Raw genomic sequence first — 7,135 nt, 5'->3', positions numbered from 1 at the left:
TTGAAGAAGAACTTATGCAACGCCGATCATGAAAGAATTAACCAAACACTAGCTAAAATTTCGCCCCAGTAAATGGTGATTTATTGGAGTTACTGTGTATTTACTGTGTGATTTATGGATTTACTTTGTCTAATTATCTACAAGTGAGTTCTAAGATTAAATTCTGGAATTCTATCGTCTCCGTCTAAAGAGAATCTCGAGATTATCTATCATTTAGTAATAAAATTTTCTTTCTAGGCATATTCATATTTTTAAGTTAGCAGGGGGAAAAAATTTGTCACATTTATTATCATAAATCTGGAATATCTTCCATATTGGACTCCTATAAAAATCGTTAGGTCTGTGTAATCTAAAGAGTTAGAAAACGATAAAAGAGCTTTACACACGATGATGGTGGTAGGATGGTTGACGGTAGTTGATAGATAAAGAGAGATTGCTTATAGTCCGCGCGTGTACGTACAAGACCCGGGAGCTCCGCGGCTTCCCCTTATCTTATCAGCAGGACATTGGACCTGCGTGCCGATGAATCGAGACGATAATAAATAACCGCGAGGTTCAGTCGACGCTACGGCGCCAAAAACTATCGGAACAGGTGCCTGAACGAGGCGTAGCTGATCGATACGTCGCCGGAAACCAACCAAGAAATGATCGATGGGACGAAATCGCTTCTCAGATTCTTATCAGATACAAACAACATTTTCATTTTGCTTCTTTCCTTCGAAGTTTGAATTATGTATATACTAATGATTCGCATCCCGTGAATATTGAATCGAGTTAAGTTTACCTGAATCGAGTCTGATGTAGCTGAATCCCTTAAAATATAATTGAGGATTTTAAATTGAATTGAAACGAGTTAAATCGATCAGCTAATGGAAATTTCAAATCTTTAACAATTTCAATATCTAGATCGTATCGCGAATGGAATAACGAATATTGTTCGAGTTTGATTTTATAGGTTTATTGTTTGAGATCAAAGTATCTAATTTATCTCGAAACATACCCTCCATCTTTACGATCTTTATTTTTACGCGCACCTTTTTCTGGATTCCGTAAAAACTTATTCTCCGTTGTAATAATATTATTGCTTCTCAGATTGTTCAGTCTGGTTTACCGTTTACCTTTAATTTATTTTTCCTTCCAGACGTATCGTACCCCTTTTCATCTGAAATCTCGAAGACGGATCCAAGCTTCGCAAACATTCTGTAAGATCTCCGTGCGATATATCATCAAAGATCGCTATCGATATTCTGCAGCTAACTGAAAATGAGAAGAGAACGGCACGAGATATATTCTTCCAGGGTATTTATGTTATATCATTCTCGATTGAGAACGATACTGTCCTTCTCGCCTTTGATTATTACACAATCGGGCAATTATTAATACGTTGGACCAACCAAATGATGACACGATGATGTGGAAAACATTTGCAACGAAACCAGTCTCCATGTTCGATTTCTCCTCTCAGCAATTTATTTTTAAACCACCGTTATTTAATTAGTAGTAGCAATTAAGCGCGTGTAAACTTAAATGTGTGTATATCAAATAATTAAACTTTGTTTGGTTTTTGTATTATCGATTATTTAATCTTATCCTAGATACTATCTTTATTTATTCTATAGATACGTAAAAGTACACATGAACTTTAAAATACAACGTATTTTCATATGTCTCTGTTTTAAGAGTTCTAAGAAGAAGGCTGAAAAATCTCGTAGGATTATTCAATTCCCTGCGAATTGCCAAGTAATTTAGATGTAATAAATTAAGAACGATGAGCGAGCAGAGTGATTAAAAAAGAAGTACGAATGAAGGACTGAATAAATTTAAAAAAGCCAACATAAATTAGCACACAGTCGTCCTGATAAAAGACCAAATCATTGATGCCGGATGCACTTAACGATAACGAGAAAAAAGATACGACGTATCACTGTGAAAATAATTTACAGTATTCAGACTTGTAGAATTGACTGAACTTCTTATTTGTTTCACATTTGCGAATGTTTGACGCCATTGATCAATGTACATTGGACCTATTATCGATTCGTAGTAACTTCAGTAGATCACGTGTGCGAAGGATCAATCGAATCCAAGTGCACAATTCAGATTTCAAAATACACGCTTTCAAGCATTATTCTCTAACCATAATTAAGAACCTAAGGAAAAAGAAAGAAAAGATGAAACATTTAGTAAATTCTGCGAAACTAAATGGCTATAATATATATATATATATATATATTGCACAAACCATTGCTTCAAACTATTCCGTAATTACATAAGAAATGCGATTACATAAGAAAAATATGCAAATATGTGTATTGATCAATATATACTAATCTGTCTTGATCGATATACAGTTCGATACACAATTTATTTATATATTTATGCAATACAAATGCATTTTTCCTGCAATGATATTTTAATTATCGCGCATTCGATTTCATTCTATCTGTCATATAAGAAGTAATGCAAGAAAATTTCTTTCACCTCGAACGCTATAACATTTTCCTGTCGATCATCTTAATCTTTCTCCTTTTTTCTCCATCAGACAATACAGGCTATTGACGGAATATTGTTCCTTCCTGGAACAATTCGTACAAGACAAGCGAGCCGTTGTATTCGAGAGGCATCTATGCACGGTACTTTCTTGAGCCGTCGATCCGGCCAGATATCTTTCTAAAACGGCCCTGGCCATTGGCCAAAGTGCTTCGAACGCGTCAACCGACATCCACGAGTGCGGGGGATAATAGGGAAAAGTCACGGGAGCTTTGACTCTATTCTTGATGGATCGAATTTTCATGCGGAAGGTATCTAAAGTAATTATTACCAGCGTCTTCTTAAATATTAAAATAGCATACAATTTTTTATAGTGCATGTTTCACTTATATTTCGTGGCATAAATTTTCCATACGACCCCTTGGTCGCAGGTTTTGTTGCATTACACTGTTCGCACGATATGTAGAATGATTTTTTTATGTCACTAGCTCTTCTTGCGTTACGTATTTTCTATACAATGGATTCTTTATAATACTGATTTTCTATACGATGTTTCTTTTAGCTTCTATATTCTTCATGCAATGAATTGTTTATGTTAATTAAGAGTTTCTGTCTGATGATTTTTCAATACTATAAATTCCTCGTGTAATATATCTCTCTACACTATAGCCATTTAAGCTCTATGAATACTTTTGTCCTTGTCATACTCTTCCCCTTTTTCGCCTCGGTGTATTTTCTTGCCTGTATATATTAGGCTATATAATTTACAGTGGTTCTATCTCTGCAACAATATTATTTTTACCCGATCGTTTCAATCTCAATTTTTAAGCTGATACTCTCCGTAGAGTTACACAGTATGCACTTTGCCTTTATGTGCCTACCTCTTGCAAGCGAGACGAATAAATGAATAAAGAGATCCATGCACGTTACTTCGCAGTTATAAAATACACGCGCTGTTGCAACAGCTGCTTAAGATGCGCATAAGATGTCGTGCGATTATTTCAATTACTTATGCTTTTCCTATATCCCTCCATCTTGGTTGCAAGGACACTCCTCTTTTTATTAGCACCTTTGTGCAAAACACGCCGCTATTACGATCCCGTTTCTGAACCGGATTTCTTCACTTTTTCCAGCTTACCAACGATCAACCCGAAGTCCATGATTCTTTTTTTTCAAATCAAGTATTTGCAAAAATATCTCGTTGATGATTAGCCTAAGACTATCCGAAGTAGCTGAATAATCTAGAAACATTTAAAACACAAAGATAATAGCGATATATGTTAGATAACAGCCTTTCGAAAATATCGAAAATAAAGAAATTTATCGTGACTATAACAACACAAATATGTAAGTACATAACTTCATAGAAATACAGAAGCCTATTTACCTACAAATATCCAACGCAGAGGTCATTTCACGATTACAAAAAAGAAAACTGAAAATTAAGGTTAACACTCGACCATTAGCGTCACGAAGTATCCTCGATTCGCATCAACAATTTGCCGCACAATTTTCGCCACAATGATTCTCCAATAAGCTCATCGAAGAATTTACCACCTATCTATATAAGTACGTTGCAATACGAGCGACATCATCAGCCAACCGATCGACGAGGGTAAAAATGGCGGCGTGACGGCCGAACGAATTTATTTGCTCGCGCAACCCCTCACGAAGAGACCCACGCGATGCTTTACGATCGCGGCAACGTTTTCGAAGCATTACATTCCTCACGCGCCTACACACTCTTCTCTCTCCAGGACACCGAGGCCGCGACTTTTAGAAGCTTCGTTTTCTACCTCCTACCGATTTTCTACACTCTACGTTCTACGAAGCCACATAGAGAAAGAGAGAGAGAGAGAGAGAGAGAACCATACATGTTGCTCTCGAATCGAGACACACTCACTCCGCGTGAATGTATTTATAGGGATAGTATACACTTGTGTCACGTGTACACGTGCAGTGGATTTATGCATGTGCCGCACGCACCGCATAATTCCACCGATGGAAAATTATTAACCGACCATTTCTCTCACGTGACTTCCAGCCACCATTTTTTACAGTCAGTCGGAGCTATTTTTCGTCGAGGAACATTAGGTTGAAACAGGTGAAGATGGAAATGTAAGAAAATATGAGTAGCTTGATCCACGAATAGGTTTTGGTCGCCTAAGATTTAGTTCAATCGTTCAAGAAGATCCTATTCGTGAATTTATAATATATCTTTCTTAAGTCAAATATTTCTTTCCTTTTATTTTATTTATCATTCCTGTTCGGTTCACTTAGAGGTGACCTCGCCCCCTCCCTTACAACACTTTGACTCACGCGTGCCACGAAAATACACATCGACTGCCTCGATCTTGAAATTCTAGCTATACTAATGAAATAATATTAGAATAAGAAATTTAGAGATCCGACACATCATACCATATCACATGTCGCGCAGAACTTAAATTGTAATACAGGACAGTTTTCTTTCTTTCTTCTTCTTTCTTTAATTAATTTAATTAATTTATTATTATTAATTCTTTAATTAATTTACTTACATCTACGTTAGTCTATACCTAAAACTAATATAAAATACTACATTAACATAGTTATTTCTCTATATTACATATTATCTGATCTGAAAAATACAAGGAAAGTTCAAACTTATAACATACGCGATTCATCCATAAAAGCCGATTACGACAAATTTGAACTGTTCTTGTATTTCGTAACTTCGATTCTTATACACATATTTTAGCATATAGAGTTAGCTTTTACTAAATCATATTGAAATATACAATCCATAAAAAGAGCACGCTTTTAACGACACCAATTGCCGGTTGTTTCGAATTCAGTATAGATCAGATCCGAACAACGACAATATTCAAGTGAAATTATCCCAGCCCGATGACAATTCCAATCACGTTGATTTCGGAATCCTGACGACATCTTTACCTGACAGTATTAGAAGGTTCAACTTCAATCTAATGCTGCCCGGTAAGATGTGAACAGATACTCCGTCCGATGTTTTTAGCTTTAATCCGCCGTCCTCAGAGTTCGTCCCTTGCCCTTTTCGTATCTTTCTTCGTCCATTCGTTTCGTCCACGTTGTTCTCGTGGCTCGTTTCTTTCTTTAGCTCGTTCTCTTCGCTCTTTCCTTTACCCTCACTCACTCCGCCGACCCCTCTCACTCTCTCTCTCTCTCTCTCTTTCTCTCTCTCACACGCCATCCTCTCGCTTTTTTCTTTCTCCTTCTAAGAAACAATCGTGGACCAACACACGTTTCCCGTTACCGAGTGCCGTACTTTCTCGAAGTTGGCAATGGTCATTGGTCCGTTGGTAAAGAAACAACTAAACGTGCGAAAAAGTGGTTCCCAGAGATCTCAGAGATTACAATAAAGCGCGTAGAAGTCATTGCCCGCTTTATACGTTTAGTGCACCGAGCGTAAAAAAAGAGGCGATGCCAAGGTGCAAATAAGTGCGGTAAAGAAAACGTGCAGGGAACTAAAGAAAACCGTTGGAGGAGTTGGGGAAGAGCAGGAAGAAGGAACTATTATTCATTTACGATTGGACTGTTAACAAGAAGGGCGTAGACGTTCGTTATTAATTTTATATAGTTCAAGCTTTTTAAAAGCGTTCAGGACTGTTAGAATGAGGACAAAGATATAGAGCAAGCAACATCTGCCAAGGAAAAGATATCGATAATGAATACACAGAGAATATAGCAAGTCAAGAGAAGCAGCATGGCTGCAAATAGCTGCAAATTCTCACCAAGTGCTTATGATTAACCCGTAGTATGGAATCTGCTAACCACGTTTCGCGTTTGGGTCAAGTTCAATACCTAGAGGTCGTCGATCGTAAAATCCGAACTATGCGATCACGACGGTTGCACCTCTTTTTCCACGCGAAATCGACCCAAGATACGCCGAACGAATGTTCCTCTGCTTTTTCATTCTTTTCCTTCTTTCCTTTTCTTTTCGAATAGATTCGTTTGCCAAGCCCCATTACCACGGGAGATAGCATCGTTCAGATAGAAGGCGAGCAGGGTGGAGATGAGGGGGTTGCCTCCGATGGTAGGAGGGGCAAGCATGTTTTATGTAATCACCAACCGACTCTGCGGGGCTTGGTATTAATACTGGTAATAAATAAACGCCGTCAGGGAGAGACTCGATCCTAAGGCATCTCGCTGTGCTTCGTCTACCTCTTACCTCCTCGCTCCACCCTTTTCCTCATACGCATGGGCGTCGCAAGACTTTCGTACGCGGCATAAAATCACACCAAATCTATACTTCTTATTTCTCCTTTTTTTTCAATGACTTTCAAACTTTCCCTTTTTTATGTAATATAGTGTCGACACCATTGTGCTGCTTGCACTTTTCAACACATAACAACGATTACATAGCCTTTACATAGTCCTTACTCAAACGTTAGCTAACTGTAAAAAAATATAATACATATCATTGCATTCGGTTTTCACGTGATATTACGTTTAGTTTGAAGTAAATAGAATTCTCATTTAATAATGCAAATGGCGACGCCTATGAGCACACATCCACTTTTCTCCTATTCATTCCCAACCATCCGTCCACATTACTCTCTCTCTGTCTCTTTCTTGTTCAACTATATGCGTATACCGACATAATCGAGGATGACTTTAATACTTA

The 7,135-nt window shown here is 37.6% G+C and overlaps 1 long non-coding RNA gene across 2 annotated transcripts; it reads right to left on the bottom strand.

Moving 5' to 3' along the window:
• Positions 1-2,480: 2,480 nt before the first annotated feature.
• LOC117237370 lies at positions 2,481-4,351 on the bottom strand. 2 transcript variants are annotated; one of them, XR_004493995.1, is made up of 2 exons: positions 3,878-4,351; positions 2,481-3,731 (listed from the first exon to the last, which is right to left on the bottom strand). It is a non-coding gene; the product is annotated as an uncharacterized LOC117237370 (long non-coding RNA). The 2 variants fall into 2 exon arrangements; XR_004493994.1 differs by having other exon boundaries at positions 3,882-4,350.
• Positions 4,352-7,135: the final 2,784 nt, after the last annotated feature.

The sequence above is a fragment of the Bombus vosnesenskii genome, unplaced genomic scaffold, assembly GCF_011952255.1.
Source record: "Bombus vosnesenskii isolate JDL3184/JDL3185 unplaced genomic scaffold, Bvos_JDL3184-5_v1.1 scf7180000013370, whole genome shotgun sequence".
Classification (NCBI taxonomy): Eukaryota; Metazoa; Arthropoda; class Insecta; order Hymenoptera; family Apidae; genus Bombus; species Bombus vosnesenskii.
This window is presented reverse-complemented; position numbering and strand designations above follow the sequence as displayed.